Source organism: Scomber scombrus, chromosome 1, assembly GCF_963691925.1.
Source record: "Scomber scombrus chromosome 1, fScoSco1.1, whole genome shotgun sequence".
In the NCBI taxonomy this organism is placed as follows: domain Eukaryota; kingdom Metazoa; phylum Chordata; class Actinopteri; order Scombriformes; family Scombridae; genus Scomber; species Scomber scombrus.
The window spans coordinates 16204532-16222522 of NC_084970.1; positions in this window are offsets into that span (position 1 = coordinate 16204532).

Consider the following 17991-nt stretch of genomic DNA (forward strand, 5'->3'; position numbering starts at 1 on the left):
CTCTAAGTGTCGCCAAAGGATCAACAGCTGTAGAAACGTGCGTACGCCAGCCATGAAGTTGGCGTGAGGCACCGCACATTTCCACGGTCATTTCACTCTTGATACATCTGAACTTTGCCGTGAAAAAGAACGTACGCCACGTTTTTGTGCGTATGCACCCTTTGTACATGAGGCCCCTGGTGTTTTCTAAAGCCTGAATACTTTCAGAGGCAGATGTTTCTTCCAAAAAGCAGATGACTGAGTAATTACACTATAGATCCACTCTCACGCAACTGTGTTTGCTGTTTTGTAACTCTCTTATAAAAAACATGTTTAAGATGCATTTTTTGTCATGTGTCAATAGTTTATGAGCTAGATGTTTTTATGCTGTTATATAAGGAAACAAAATTATATTCATACAAGAGCAGTTTACTTTCTAGATGACAAAACAAGTTTTCACATCAGGATTTAAAATTTTAACACTTTTAATCTGGTTAGTCCCCTAGTATTTTTGACCTCTACATAACAGGAGTTGATAACAAGCCATATCACCAGTGCTCTGTGTAGTGTTGTAACCAAAATTATTACTTAAACAAGGGGGATTAAATATCTCGAAACCAATACTGACATGATACCACAGCAAAACCCTGAAACATCAGGAAAAGCATATAATAGATGAAAGAACATCAATCTGTTATTATTTCTTTGATTCTTCTAGTAGGTGAGTTTGTCTTTAGAATCACTTACCTCTTTCATTTATTTGCGCAACAAGAATTCACTTGTAAATTGGTCAGCAGGGGATGTAAAATGACATGATGCTTCCTCGGCCCCACCTTCCTCTCTGTAGTGAAACTTCTTCAGATTTCTACTAAAGTATGCCTTCACCTCATCCTCCTGTTAGTCTTTAGTTGAGGATTGTCGCACTCTCAAGGATGGTATCCAGCAGTCTGCTTTAATATTTTGTTGTGAAGTCTGTTCTTATTCTGTCTTTCATGTCACATGAAAGAGTGCATTCTCCATCCTTTACTGTCAGACAGGAAAATGTTTTCCATTTCAGGCAGCACGGAAGACAACACGGGGTCCTTCTCTCCACTTAATGCATCTGGGAAGCTGCTTAGTGGGCCAAGGACAGTTTCTATTATTGCTATGTCTGAGTCTTTAGGCATCAGGTGCCACTTCTTCTGACTTTCAGTCAAAACAGCACAGATGGCATGTTGCTGTATACAGAATCTTTCCACCATCTCAAAGGTGGAGTTCCAGCGTGTAGGCTCATGTGAATTGTGTCTGAATAACATTCTTGGTCTTAGCGTACAGCTTTGGGATTTTATTATACATGAAATATTTTTTCATAGGCATGCCATATTTTCTGCCCAACTGCTGCTCAAGTTGCAAGAATCCACTTTTCTCAGCTGTATTTACCTGATCAAGACAGATAAACTCAGCTGCTGTGTTTCAGTTCAGGGGCTGCAGCCTTCCATGAAGACCGAATGCGTCAAAGAGGTGCTACCAAGGCTGTCTCATGAAAGCTCCTTAAAATGCAGCCAAGAAATGTGGCCTTCTTTCCCCAAATTTGTACAATTCTACCAATGGATCATGTCCAACCTATCCCAGAATGTATTTGTCACCAACCGGCAGCAGCAATGCCCAAGATTTTGAGCAAGGCTGAGCTATTGTAATTTTCGCTGTAGGACTTGTTAATCTTATTTTATTTTTTAACTTTATTAAGTTTTAATCTGAATAAAGTGCAGCACACAGAGACAGAAGGCAGTGAATCAGGTTGTAAGGCAGTTTATTGCTGGTCTGGTAGCAGAGAGACTGGGGTGAGGGCTTGGGCAGGTATCTGGAAACCTGGGGCAGAGGTTTGTGCATGAAGCTGGGGCCAAGCAGGGCATGTTCTTAAAAGCGTGGAGGCTGGAGACTGAATACAGGAGTCAGGCTGAGGTTTTCTACAGCCACAGAGAAACAGGAATAAGGAAAATGTTGACAGAACAGTAACAAGAAGAATTTACTTGACTGAGTCTACGATCTGGTTAAGACGCATAGGCTGAACCAGGTATTCATGCAGGCCGGCTAATCATGATGATAGACAGCTGGTTGCCTAACTCCCTCACACCAGTCTTCACTCCTGTAATTAAGCACAGACACACAACGAGCGGCAAAGGGAGAGAGTGGCTGCAGGCTTGGTGGAGGAAGAAGCAGAAGTGAAGGCGTGACAAAAGATCAGTCCATATTAAATTTTGTTTAATGAAGCTACTTAACAGTTTGGATTTTTATTATAGCTACATTACAGGCTAAGTAACATAATTTACTGCATATCTCTGTCAATGTGGTTAATATTTTCTGAGAAAAAAGTGTTAGTGGTTAGCTTTGAGTAGTGATTATTTTGTCACAGTACACTCAGGTAGTTGTGTTGAAGCTGAGTTGGTGTTGTCAGCAAGTACGCTGCTTTTCCAGTTGCAGAGTGATTGTACTGCGTCCTCCCGTTCTCAGAAGCCAGAGCCACTTAAGAGAAAGAGTGAGAGGATGAGCTTCTTCAGCTCATGAGGGAAGACATGGGGTTGCCTTGCTGGCAGAGGAAAGGCGAGCAGGGAGACAATGGACAGACTCTGCATAAGAGTTTATTTAAAAAATGGAAAATGTTTATATAATAATTTAAAATAAAGTAATTGTTTAATACAGTTTCATTTACAGTGATCTTTACAGATATTTACAACATAAATAAGGGTGTAGGGTGTCTGCATGTCCTCAACCAGTCATCAATTCAGTTTTAAACAATTTAAAAATTAATTTAAAACTTTGGTTCAGCTGAGCAGGGAGTCCCTGGTGGTGCTGCTGGAACTCAAAAATGTGTGGCTCAATTTCTACAAGCTGTGTCCCAGTTGTCAACTGCGAAAGCTGCAGCGCTTCGTGATCAGTGTTGGGCACGTTACTTTGAAAAAGTAATTCATTATAGTTACTCATTACTTCTCCCAAAAAGTAACTGAGTTAGTAACTGAGTTACATCAATGTCAAAGTAATTATTTACCAGGAAAAGTAACTATTACGTTACTTTAAAAAAAAAAAAAATTCAAATATGTCAAATTACTAATTACCGAATCAAAAACAACTGGCCCAAAAGACGTTCCCAAAGACTGGTCTAATAAGCAGCAACACAGAGCCCCTGCCTGCATGGATTCTCAGCCAAACGGACTGCTGAGCAGGAGGCTGAAGATTCGGCTCTCTCCGACGGGCATCAGCTCTTCTCGTTCACTACAAAGCATTGGTTCAGACCGAACGCGACAAAATCCCTCGAGTTTCGATGCGTGACCATTTTGTGGCCATAATGTTAAATTCGCGTCATCGCACGTGTAGCGAGCCCACCCATTTTCACTACATAACAACATTGCTTCTTCAATCATCAACCATGGCTGAGATCACTTACTCTTTTCTCTCATATGTGTCCCTGAGGCTCTTCCATTTCCTGCGACACACATCAACTGACAAAAACACGTAAATTAACTGTTGAATCTATGCCGGGAGAGCCAGCTGTTTTTTTTCTTTTTTTCTTCAAAACTTCATAAGGGAACGGCAGTTATGCTATACGTCATGACGTAAGTGACGTCGGGAGAATCTCAACGATGACACGGCATGGCGTCACGCGATGTCGTTGCAAAAGTTCAAAATGTTCAACTTGCACGATGGATGCGATTTTCGTGCCGTCGCGTGTATCGCGTCGCCCGCATGTTTGCATTGACTTTACATATAATCTCGACACGCGGCATCGCGTTTGGTCTGAATGCACCTTTAGACACACTGCATATATAATCACATAAACACACACGCGCAGTCACTCTCTACAGCGCACTCTTGCTCGCTCGATCCAGATTCCGGGAGATTGTGTCTCATTTGCACCCCACTCTGTCTTTGGTTATGCTCCTAAGTGCAGCATCTCTTTGGCAGGGAGACAGAGAGAGAGAGAGGTGCCTGTCCGGTCCTCTGAAATGATGCCAACGCGGAAGTAACTTAAAACTGCATTCTATCAAAAGGCCACCAGGGGCCACCGTTTTGGTGTCAAAAGGACTTCCGTCTCTATACAAGTCAATGGAGAATTCACCAACTTCTCACTTGATTTCTAACCTCAGTAAACGTTTTCAAAATGTGTTTATGGTCTCAATCGCTAGTTTAAAGCCTTCTTCAATGCAGTATTATGTTCATTTGTGAAATTTTGGCCTCCCTGATTTTATATTTGACGATAAAGCAGGGTATGCATTAGGCGTGGCTACGTTGTGATTGACAGGTTGATTGGTTCACAGGTTCAGGAGGGCGCCTCATGCTCCTCCTGATGCCCATATAAGTAGAATCCGTGTTTTTATTTTTCCCGGCATGCACCGGAAATTTTCGAGATGGCGCTGCCCAGATCCGAAACTTCCGAGCAGCACTCCACAAACCAATGGGTGACGTCACGGATGTTACGTCCATTTTTTATATACAGTCTATGGTTCGGGCGAAAACCGCTTCAGTGAGGTCTGAAGAAGTAACGCCTCCGAAGTAATTTTTCTTGGCAGTAACGGCTTTGTATAGGGGGAAACAGTAATTAATTTGATTACTCGTTACTGAAAAAAGTAACGCTGTTTATTTATAACGCTGTCAATCCCATCACTGTTCGTGATGCAAGAGTAAGGGTGGGAATAGGTGGTGACGCAAATAGGACATCCTCTGTAGACCGGACTGTCTCATTTAACAACATTCAGTTCAGCCCTAGCGATTGATATTTTTGATAGCTAACTTTAGATCAGGTGCCTTTGGTGGGTTTCCTTTGGAATCCAGTTATGCGGTGCCATGACGAAAGTACGAAACTTTATTTTCTATTAATTTCTCAGTGCTCAGAGTAGAAAACACTAACAGCACAGTAACTATGATTTCATTGAGCATAAAAATAATAAACTTGACATTAACTGTCTGGCAATTTATGTTGTCCTTTGTGGAGATCAGTGCTCTACTGGGCATTTTTTAGTAATAGAAATAATTATTGACAAAAATGTACATGCCATGATTACCATTACCAGTACTGGCTGAGATTAAAGTGATCATTTATAACTGGTGTTGATGTGCATACTTGTGAAAGTGTGAGTTATCATACTCGTGGTTGCCTTGTTAAACTTCAATGGTGAAAAAAAGTTTGCTCGTCATAAAATAAATCACACTTGTTATTATTAGAGGATATGTAACTATGAGTTCCTTGAACAGGTCGGCATCACTGTGAGATGCTTTGCCAAGTTGGACGTGTTGGCTTCCTGCGTGGGTTTAAAAACACGTTTTACACACAGGATTTGTGGTGTCTGTGGGCTTGACCTGACTGTCGGCTGTGTATGTGAAGTAATGCCATATTTTTTGTTTTGTGCATTTGCCAACAAGCCGTAGATGGTCGGCAAGAGCACTTGTACTTGCAGCCATGCCTCAGGTACTGTCACCATGAAAGCTGCAGCGTGCATATGAGAGGGAAAAAAATGCTTTGCACACCCACTGTGCCTGTAAGGAGTAGAGCGCAGCACACACTCTGCACCGCTGTCGCACATTGATGCAACTCATAGGAAATTCGGTCCTAATAAAATGAAGTATACTGCTGTTTTTAACAGTTATGTATTACAATACTTTTCTACGATACTTTCACTGTTCTGTGCATATATCTTAATCCCTGGATGTTCTGTTTCCCATCATAAGAACACAAGGACGCCGTTATTCTGTCCATTTCTCCCTCATCTACTCAAAACTGAACTCTACTGTGGAAGACAATAAAACACTTTCGACACCGCTATACAACAATGAATATTAGTAAACAGAAAAGAATGAGGCACAGAATGTCTACTATAACACTGCAGTACCTACAATTATATAACAATCACTTGAAATTGTTTCTCTACTGAATACGTACCTAAATCATACAGTTCATTCATTTCATTAAGATGAAACAAGTTCTTCAAAGTAGCTATTTGCTACTAAAGTTCAGAAGATTTTACTTCTACATAAACCTCGGGACTTGATTGATGATATACTTTGTATTATTAAGACCCTTGAAGGACTGGAATTCACAAAACTGTAGAAAGGTTTCTATCTTTGTCTCTGAAGTGTATTTTTAATGTTTGCAGTTTTAAAGCAGTCAGGCATCTTTGTAGGGCATGTAAACAATTCTCTTCTTTAGAGACCAGAGTTGGTTCGCTGTTGTATTCTCTGCTTTACTTTAGTTTTTATTAAAGATATTTCTTGAATAAGTAAGTAAGGTTGATGCAGCGAGAGTGCCGTGAGTGCAGCGAGTGCCCTTCAAGTAGAAAGAAATGGGTTCAGAGTCAGAATGGGCTCCAGGCAGTGCTGGTCTGTAACTGAGTGTGATCTCTGACCTCCATCTATTATTATTGGAAGTATTATGAAAGATCATTAACATGTCTTTATAGTTACTTAAACTTCTGTCTAGATTCCACTGTCAGTCATTTTCTAGACATACTCCTAATCACATTCATGCAGCTAAGTTTCATTAGCAAATATTTTATTTTCGAAAATGTGATGCCTCCAAATCACTTTAAAAACATCTTTATACGTATCTGCACACTTCACTTCCAACATAAAATTTTCATTCTGAACATAAATCAAAATGTTCACTGTCCCTTTTCATTTGTTTTCCATATTTGCTTGTGACTAAATTAATGTCACTATGATTACATTTTAATGGTTATGTCAAGTGTTTTAGTTGTCGAAAAACCATGGGACGCAGGAAGCTAACTGCGGTCTACAATTTTTTCCTGCTACTTCTGTGTGGTATAGAAATGTTGCTTCTCCTGGAATAGTGGAACATTGCAAGTAGGGAGGAATTGTTATCAAAGTTTCATGCCACGATTATCAAAGAAAAAAATATCATAATAAATGGTATTATCATAGTAATCATGAAAGTTTTCTAAAAACCTATCAGTCCTAAAATTAAAAAAAAAGACAAAAAGAAAAAACACTCAAAAACTGTTTAAACTGTAAACAAAAAGATAACTGGAAATCACTTTAAATGCAGCTCAGTGACTGTTTCTCTTATATACACCTGTTGATATTATTGAACATTCTTGAATTGATTTCAGTAGTGCAAAAACATTGTATTAAGTTTTATCTGCCAGGTAGTAACAGACATACCGGTACATCTCTAATTGCAAGTGAACATAATCTAGGAAGCAGTTACGTGTCTTAACATGCTGATTTGGTAAAGCAGACATAGATATGCCATTTTAATACAAAAGGTGTTTTCAAATGAATGTGAATATGAAAATTGTGATCATTGTGATCCTTGCCTTGGCAACAACTGCTCTTCATAGAGTGTGTATCAATTCCTTCCACACAATCATCTTCCCTGCTTAAACATAGATTACTGTACATCAGTGTCACTTTTCTATTTCTCTAACTATCCTTTTCTGTACATTGTCACTTTGCCTTCATTTCTCAAATCCTGTTTCTCTCTCTCTCTTTGTGTCTGAAAGAAAAGAGTGAGTGAAAGTTATTCTCATTCAGCACAGCAATTCACAATGCAATCACAGGGAATATGCAATTAACGAGGAAAGCCTTCAGTCAATAGCACGTTCTGTGTACTCATACACCTCATCTACCCTCTACTCTTCTCTCGCTCGCTCGATTCCCCTCCTCCAACTCCATCCCTCCGTTTCTCCAGCATCCTCTTCTCTTTTGTTGAGTACCTTCTTTGCTCTCCTCCTCCATGTTTAAACCCAAATCATCATGGAAAGGGCTCCTTGCTCCCTCTCCTTTCCTCCTCGTCTTGTTAATCATTTCTCATTTAACCACATCTCATCACCCCTTACCATCATCATTACCCCCCCCCCCCAAACACTTCCCTGCATCCCTTTTCACTTTTCCTCTTTACAGTACCTCTCTCCCTCCCACCAGCCCTCATGCTCACACAGCTTTCATCATTATCTTCACCACCTCCTCCCAATCTGTTTACTCCCCCCTCCCCCCAACTCCCTTTCCACCTCACTCCCTCCAGCAGCAACTCAGTGGCATCCTAATTCACAAGTTCCTCTTCCCTTATACTCTCCTGCTTTTCTACACATTATCCCCCTCCATTTTCTTCCCAGTGTTGGTGCAAATGTGCCGATGTCCCCTCAAACAACTCTCTGGATGCTGCCACGGCGTCTATAAAGTCGCTCTTCCATTCATTATCAATGGAGCAGGTTCAGGGTTTGTCTCTTACTGGTATCATCAAGAGAGAGTTGTCTCTGTGGTTTCCAGCTTTGGGAGGGACTTGTACATGTTCACAAACTTGGCGTTTATTCTTCTCCTCCTTTTCTTTTTATATGCTTTGTTCTACACCTCATCATTTCCCACCTGTCCTTCTCTGACCTATTTCATAAGCTGCACCTCATCTGAGCAATTGAGCTTCACCTGCTTTATCTTCCAATCCTCTACTCCATACCTCATTCTCTCTTATATTTCCCTTTAGCCTTACAGATATTTGCTTTCTTTCTTTCATTAACTATTTTGTATCTTCCTTCCTTGCCACCCATCATCTCATACTCCATGTCTGTTTTATGTAAGTGTAATTACATTGGGCCAGATGCAAGAACCACTCGTACGCACAGATTCGTTCTTAAACCATGCGTACGAGTGATTTACGAGGATTTGCCGCATTCACCAATTTTCTCGTATTTTGGATTTTCTCTTAGGTACAAACAACATTTACGAGTGGTGCAGACCTGTCGTACCTCTCACGCACAACCACCTGCAGTCCTCCAAAGCAAAAAAACATGACTGTTACTGTCTAATTGTCTAATGGCAGTGTGCCAACGATATCATGTCTTTTGGGGGAACTCAATTTTTTCTGGGGGGGGGGGGCGCGGTTGACATCATATACTATAAGCAAGATATGATAATCACTTAATGAACACATAACACCTCCACACGGGTACCCTCATCTCCAACTTCTTCTGCCGGCTTGCCCTGAGTTGTCATCCCGGGTGTTAGCAGGTCTGTGCTGACAGCAGTCCGGCAGCAGATGTAACATCAGCAGTTGAGCTTCAGAATCAACTGACTTGGATTTTCTTTTTAACATCACTGTATGCTGACTACCACTTAACAGAGAAATGAATAATGTCGATCCGCAGGCTGAGCGATTATTATATTGTCAGTATTTTAGAGACCCCTGAGTAATGGGTGTGAACTACAGGGGATGTAGAGAAGGGGGGGGGGGGGGGGTGTATACTATGTCCCGTTCATTAAATTGCACTTCTGAATCCATAATCATGATGACATTACTCTGTTTGTAAAATAATTAGGCTATTTAATATAAAGAAGTAGGCTATTTAACAATTTAGGTAGATATATCAGTCATTTAAATTGACAATTGAAACTATGATATAATGCAAGCGTACAATATAAATATTAGCGGCCGAAACTACAAAACGACTTGTCCACAGTCACTTTTCCACAATATAAACTGACTATTTATTAATAACTGTTATTCATTTAATTAAAATATTGCTTATCGAAGTAATAGTTTAACTCCCTGGCTGATGACATCCTCTGGCATAATTCATGCTCAGTCATTTTTGTTTTTATTTCTGTAACGACGCAACAGCTGAGACAGCGTTCACAGCACGGGTCATTTTTCCTCATTCTTTGTCTTTCTCAGGACCTTTAATTCCACCACTTACACACTAAATAATAATCTGTGTTTCTGTTGATCTATTTCTGAGAGCGGGACCTCAGTCTGAGAGCTCGTAAAGTTCTTATTCTTAGTCTTTAGTGCCATTTTCATGAATGGAGCTTCTCCACAACCTGCCGGTCGTCTGACCTTATTTGGTATTTTGGGGGCGTCATTCATGTTAATTTACTATTCTCGGGAATGCGCGTTCATTTAGAACAGGTGGGATTCATCATGTTTACGAAGGTCATTTACGACTGTTTCCTGGTGATACGAGTGTTTGGTGAATCCGACATGGCACACTCGTAAATTCCACCTCACGAAAAAAGTACGAACATACATGCGAACATATTCTTGCATCTGGCCCATTGAGTGACATTTCAGTTTTGATCGATTTAGCTAGTCAGGATACATGCAAACTTCATACCAAGTTAAACTTAAGAGATAAAATATTAGGGCCTTCGAACTGCATAAACTACACCTGCAGAGCAACAATAATTCAACAGTGAGTGTCAGAAATGGACCAGAACTTGAAACCTTGTTGTAATTCCTTCCTTCAGCTAATTAGGGAATTTATGTCTGATTTAAAATCAACAGGTTGATAAGTCGTGGACTAATTTTATTCCTGGAGAGAAGAAAAGAAAAGAGAAAAGACCTGGGGTTTTAATCAGGAAGCCAGATGTTTTCATTAAGAACTTTCTGGAATCACAGGAGACTTCTTTCCCTTTCTCCTCATCTCCTTCATATATATTCTCTTCTCCTTTTCTCCCCCCTCTTCTCTTTTTCTCTCCTCTTTAATTTTTCCTTCAATTCCTCTGCCACCTCCTCTTTTTCCTCTTCCTTCACCAACCCGTCATGTACATCTGTTTTTCCAGCCTCTGTCGTTTCTTTCTAATGTCTCAATGTGAAATCCTGGTTCAGTCCTTGTCACAATGATCTTTGTCTCAAATTCAGTCTCTATCTGTTTATTTTCCCTGTTTCTTTTGTCTGTTTTTGTGTTGTTGCCCACGTATCTCTTGTATTATTTCCCCTTTGCTGTCATTTTACTCTAAAAGGCATCATGTTTGACTTTCAGCTCTCTTGAAGAACATGCGTGTTGTCTATTAGCTCACAGCGAGGCACATGCATACACACATACCCACACACACACACACACACCACAGGAAACAACAGTTCACCTCCAGAGGCCTTGTGTTTGATTGGGAAGACACGAGACGACAAAAATGGGTATGGTCCAGAACTGCAAAGTAGTTCAACATTCTGCTCTTATATGAATGAGGCATCTTAAAAGTTTTTCTGTCAAGCTGAATAAATATCTATCTTACCTTGAGACCCCTGCTCATTAAAATGTGCTGGTTTTCTTGACCCGTGGGGACTCAAGTTGAGTCAATTAAGGCTCTCCTTCATTGACCCTGACTCAGTGAGATAAACTGTAGCTAACTTCTCTCGGGGATTCAATCAAAATAAGAAAAGGTTTTTGAATCTGGGACCTACGTCTGTAATAGAGCTTTTGTCATTTGGCTACCCATCAAGAACAAATCCTGCTGTTCAACTTGTAGTTGAACCCAGACTTCATTATAATTGGGTGTAGATGAGAACAGTCTGATTTAACTGTAAAACCTCTGACATGGTTTAGCTATTTGTCTTTTTAATTTTTAACAATAGTGAATTCCTCAGTCAGGCACCAAGGTTTCTGACTAAAATCAAGAATAATTTTAATAATTCTTAAAGCCAAATTGCCATTGATTAAAACTTCATCAATGTGAGGAGTTGCAGCTTTAGTCTGTTTTATATTGTTGTTCATTGAATACTTTGGATTTTGAGCCAGATTTTGGTTAAAAAAAAGATATTTGAAGATTTAATAGACTAAACAATCAAAAGTCGAGAAAATAATCATCTGATTTATTGATAATTAACCTGTGGGGATTCAAGTTAAGTCGTTTAAGGCTTGTGCTTTTTAGGCTAGCTGTTTTTAATCATTTCCCAAGAACTAAAACTGAAAGCATGAAGTGTTGAATGGTTCATTTGAGTGTTTAAAAACACAGTAGACAGTGATTTAATACAATACTTGGCCAATTACCCACCAAATGCAGTAATTGATTACTGTGGTCAGAGCAGACCTCTAAATTAGTGATTTGAAGTGACATTAAGAGCGTGCACTTATGAAGGCTACAGGGTGTTGAAGGGCAGTGGGATATAGGATGATAAATAATAGATACAGTATAATTTTTTTCTGAGCTGTTGTCAGAGGTTGATTACAAGAGACTGCCCTGCCCTTTGTTTTTCTGTGTAGATACGATCGCCGAGAGTGCTGCTTATGTTCTCTTCATTATTGGCTGCATGAAATTGAGCACTTAACGTACCTCTACTGAGAAAGTTAATATTTCTGCCACAGATTTAGGCAGCATGACTAGCAGAAAAGACGACAACTAAGATAGAAATTACACGAGGATGATAAAAGTAAAGATTTTAATGTCTATTTTCAAGACTTCTACTAACTGCTATATGCTGTTTACTGTTTGTAAACTGGCAAAATACATTAACTAAAGCTTACCTCAAGCATAACATTAAAAAATGTATGTTATGCTTTGCTGTTTATTCTGACTGTCATTCTGTTACAGTGCAGATGGTAAATGGACTGTACTTATATAGCGCCTTTCTAGTCTTTTCGACCACTCAAAGCGCTTTACACTACAACTCATTCACCGCATTCACACACATTCATACACTGATGGCAGGCAGCTACCACGCAGGGTGCCAACCTGCACATCAGGAGGAATCTAACCATTCACTCGCATTCATACACCGTTGGCACAGCAACGGGAGCAACTAGGGGTTAAGTGTCTTGCCCAAGGACACATCGACATGTAGAATCGAACCGCCAATCTTCCAATTGGAGGACGACCGCTCTACCTCCTGAGCCACAGCCGTCCATCTGTCACAGATGACACTTTCCTTAACAAAGAAAGGGATTGTGGGATATGTTGGGATCATCGACTCATCTTCAGTTACCGCGTGCATCCTTCAGTAGCTCAAAACAGATGTTGGGCCAAGTGCCGAATGTGGCTCCTGTTGTTGCTCAGAGACGTTTGAAAACCCATTTGAAGCTGAGCACTGTTGTACTGAAAGTTGACATTTTTTAACTTCCAGCCATCTCTAGTCTGAGCTCGAAAAACATGCTAAACTTTAAAGCTGTCAGAGACACACAACAGCTTCTTTTCCACTGAAGAGGAGAACAGAAGAAAATAGAGGTCTCCAGTGGAATGCAGACTCTGTGCTTCTGGGAGCTTTGAAGGAAATGATTGTCGGGAAAAAGAAAAAATTGCTGGTGCCTTCCACTGATGATTGCCAACCGCTAACATTATAGGCTATAATTAACCAATTATATGACCATTACCAAAAAGTTAGTGTTACATTCCTAATAAACTATTGATCACAAGATAGATAACAGGCAATCTGTTACTGTTAGACTGACCCTGAGCGGCTGGACGATGCAGCAAAAGAGCAGTCAAAAGGCGATGTTACGGTGCACCAAATCATGGTTGTTTATTCTCCAACACCCAAAATAACACATACATTCAATGGTACAGGCATGGCAGCATCACCGATGAGACCTGACCAGCAACAAGGACAGATGGAAACTGGCGCCTTTTATACCCCCATCACTGGTCTGCTTAATTGGATGTTTCCACTCACAGGTTTACTAACAAAAAGATATTATCTCCCAGCTAATCCCCCAAGACAATATCACCCGCCTACACTTACATAATATTTATCCCACTGCTGTACACTCTATCTACTCCTCCCCAGAATAAACAAACCCACTACAATAAATATACATCCATACACACCAACTACCAAACCCCCCTCTTCCTTTCCTAACACTTGGTCTCTCCCGGAACCTTTAAATTGGTGTTCGTACCCCCGGGGACTCTTTTGGCCGAACACTGAAGGAGACACCAAAAGGACAGGTAAGAATCCACAAACAATTTAAACACAGGCAGCAACTTTAACACACTACTCACTTTCACATTGCAATATTAACGCATATTTATGTTGTCTATCAATTATACACTGGAGGTGCACATAGTATTATATAATCGAACTCCCTCTCTCCCTCAGGTGAAGCCAATTATCGCACCTGGCAGAAGACAACACACATCAATCACAACTCATCATTACCCAATGGTTTAAACTGTTCAATAAAGATCAATGTGCAAATATGCAATGTGCAAACTACTAATAAAGTGCAACTATCACAATTAAAGTGTCATGTGCCATTATTAAAGTGCCTAATTAAATTGGTTAAAAGTGACAATACAAAGACCCAAATGTGCCATCTTTACAAGGCCTAAGCCATCAGTCATTAGTAACGAAGCGCTCTTCGTTACAGTTACATAATTAGTTTTCAGATTGGTCCTGTCTTAAAAATATGGGCCCAAAATCTTTCAAATTAAATCCGTAGTCCATATTTACCTCTGTCAGGGGTTGAATAAAGGTTTTACTTTTAGCAATGAATGTAACTCTATTTGTGTAACCTTCAGGAGCAAGAATTGTATTTGTCTATTTACAAAGATGAATACGTGGTGAAAAAAATGGGCACCGCTCATATAAAAAGTTGCAAACACCATTATCAAAGCCACCTATCTTTTTTTTTTCCTTATAAGAATCATTAAAGAAGCAAACAGTTTCAGTTCTGGGTGAGCTCTCAGTTTTCGCATAATGAGGTCAAAAACAAAACAAACAAATATATCTGCAGTGGTAGGAAATATTTTCTTTAAAAAATGATTTTGTTTTCAATTAATGTCAATGCAGATACTGGCTTGCAATTTATTTATCCTCCACAGTTTCTGCTGTAAAGGTCACAAACACCTCAGATGATTTCATTAGTTCTCACTACATATACAGTATGTATCAAAAGGAACTGTTAGAATTTGCTTGGTTAATGACTTTATATTTGTCCTATAAGTACAGCAATGCACAGTTAGATGTCCATGTTGTCATTGTTCCAGGTGATATTATAGCAGTGTACTATTCTTGGCTGCACCTCGCGTATAACCGCATTACTGCTGTTCCCATAATTACTGCAAAGACTATCCTCAAGGGTGTTATGGCTCTTATTCAGTGAAACTGCACTTTTACACTTCTTGAGAGGTGTTCTTCAGTGTACTGCATACATCAGAGCCAGCCCCAAGCTACAGTATAAACCGAGGTCGCTTCTGAGCAACTGCTATGCTATGCTGCTGATTCCTGCCGTGAAGGTGAATGAGAAAAGGAAAACACCAGAGATCACTTGAGCTTGGCCGACAGAATTTCTTTACGCAGTTACATCTTTGGACTGTACAGGATGCACAACACTGACTCTACCGGGAAATAACAGTTCATGTATAGTCTTCTGATTTATTTTCTACTGATTTGAAGTCAGCAGCTTCGACTATCACAATTCCCCTTCTTTCTCTTTCCCTGCTCTTTCTGCTGTCTTCCTACTGCAGTCTATACATGACCAGTAGATGGCAGCATTACTACACTGCGCTATAGAAAGAAGCTGTCCATGGTGCTGAATAAACTCTCTTGGCTGGCTGACAGCCTTGCTGTTTGTTTGGATGACTAATGTTTTTAGAAATGTTACATCTATCTATCTATCTATCTATCTATCTATCTATCCATATATCCATATATCCATCTATCTATCTATCTATCTTCTCCATCTTCTTATCTATCTGCCTTTTCATCTGCAGGATCCCTCTATATATCTTTCTGTTTGTCTGTCTCCTCACCTAGCTGTCTGTGTGAATGTTGAAGAGCAGCAGCAGATGTGTGTTGTGTCAAACGACCCTCTTGTCTGGTTTGAAAACGACAGTCTTTTTAGGAGCGTATGCTGTTATGAAGACTCCCACCAGTCGATGTAAAAAATGTTTTTTTATAAATATATATAAAATGACTAAACTAGCCCAATGCACAGAGAGCTACCAGCTTGATGGATGACTCACAGTAATGCTGTGAAATGGCTCAACCCACACACATACACACACACACACACACACACACACACACACACACACACCCCGCAACTCTCTGAAACACACATGGCACACACTCATACTAACACATTCAGCACGACACTCACTCGCACATACCGTATAAACCCATGTGGCACATACACACTCACACACACACACACACACATTAACACACACAGGCTGTGATATTAAACTTGAGATGGTTAACGGTTCGCACAAGGAGGATGAAAGTTGCCAAGTGGAACAAAATCAAATCAGTGTGGGTTAAAATGGTGGGAGATTAGCAACAAATCTATGATGAAAACTATAAGCAAACAAACAAACAAAAAAAACAAGCTGCTGTAGCCTATAAATCCTGTAACATGTGGTCTAAGGACCCAATGGGCTGTTTAGGTGTCTGAAGCAATATAAGGATTAGCTCAAATTCTGTGTTTTTCATTTTGTACTGTAGCAGCTAACAGCACAAATGTGTTTTGATTATTCCAATTTATAAATGCAACAAATTCAGATCTATCTAGTGAAAAAAAAATCCTCCCCTGTAGATTAATTTGTGGGCCTCAACCGAGAATGAGCTTAAAACGGGATACCACGAATGGCAACTCAAAATCCGTTAAAAAAGTCTCAAAATATTAATGTTTTTTCATATACTTTGTGTTTGTTTTTATATGGTGATGATTTGAGAAAAGTACTTTAAACATCCAATCATACCAAGTTGCAGTGTGTTTGCTGGATTTGCCTCTGTAACCGCCAAGGTGGCAACAAGTGGTACCTCTTAATCTACACTCAGAAAAGAAATTCCCTCAATCCGAAAAGCTATGCCCGTTGTCGCAGTCTATTCGGGGTGCCCACTCACTCACCAGCTTATTTGCAGTTCCTTCTTTTCATGATGTGAAAGTGTCGGGTGACACCTGCTGTGAAATATTGTAATGGGCCAATTTAGAGTGACATGTGTAATTTGCATTTGCCTCTAAATGTTGCCGCTGCCAGTCGTCCCTGTGGCTCAGTGGGCTAAGTCTCCACGTCGCGTTTGTAGCGTTGTAATCTTGTTAGCGTGATCCTCTGCACATGCCACCAGGGACCAGGGGATCAATAACTGGCTCGTGGCTCCATTTGGGGTACACACACACACACACACACACACACACACACACACACACACACACACACACACACACACACACACATACACGCACACACACCCTCTGAGATATACATTCAGAGTAGTGTTTATATGGTACTGAGATTGATTGGCAAGTGTGAAGACTTGTTTAACATCATGTGACCTTCTTAAATCAAAGACTAAAAATGGGCTTGAAAGTGTGTGTGTGTGTGTGTGTGTGTGTGTGTGTGTGTCCTTCCCTTTTCTCCTTCTTTTTTCATATTTCACTCCTTTGTTTTTCCTCTCTTTTCTTCTTTGCCTTTTTCCCTAGCCTCTCTCACCCATCACATTAATTTATTCTTCCTTTCTTTATCCCAATTTCTTTACTTCCCCTCCACAACACTGTGGCACTTTTTACCCCTCTTTTCTTCTTTTTTCCTTTTGGATGTCACCTAGCTCCTTCATTCACACATCCCCTCTTTCTCCTCTTTCTCTTTTATTCATATTCGCTCTTATCTTCTTTTTCTCTCCACCTCCTTCCTAAAATTGGTCTCTTCTCTTCGCTCATTTCTCTTTGGTCCTTCTTTTCACTCTCTCTCCTTTGGAACCTTTCTCTCCTCCCTCCCTCTTTTCTTCTTTCCAACTTAAGCTATCTTAAATGTTCTCCTCCTTTCCTCTCTCCTCCCTCCCTCCTTTCTCCTTCCCTTCCTCAGCCATTTTTTCAATTCTTCTCCTTTTCCTCTATACTTGCTTCTCTCTTTCTTCTGAGAATTATGTTTCTTCCTTCCCTTCTTTCCTTTTCTTCCTTTCCTCCCTCAATGTCTGTCCTGAAATGCTCGCTCCTCATTCCCGTTACTCCTCTTTATTCCTTCTCTTCCCTTTTTTCGTTTCTTGAAGTCACTTTCTCCCCCTTCTTCTCTTGTTTAAGTTCCCCGTGACTTTTCTGTTCCTCCTTCCATCCTTCTTCTCCCCTCACTTTTAGTTTCCCCCAGTCTTTCTGCCATCCTTCTTCCATTATTCCCTCCATCATTGTCTCTTTGTAGAAACCACTCTCTCCTATATCCCTCTTCCCCCTTTTCTCCTTTTTCCGATATCCCTTTTCCTCCCTCTTGCCTCTTTCGTCCATCACTCCTTGCTCCACCTCCTCCTGTCTTTTCTCCTTTCATACTTCTTTCCTCCTCCTATTTTTCCTGAAATGTCTGTTTCTCCCCCTCCATCTCTTCAAC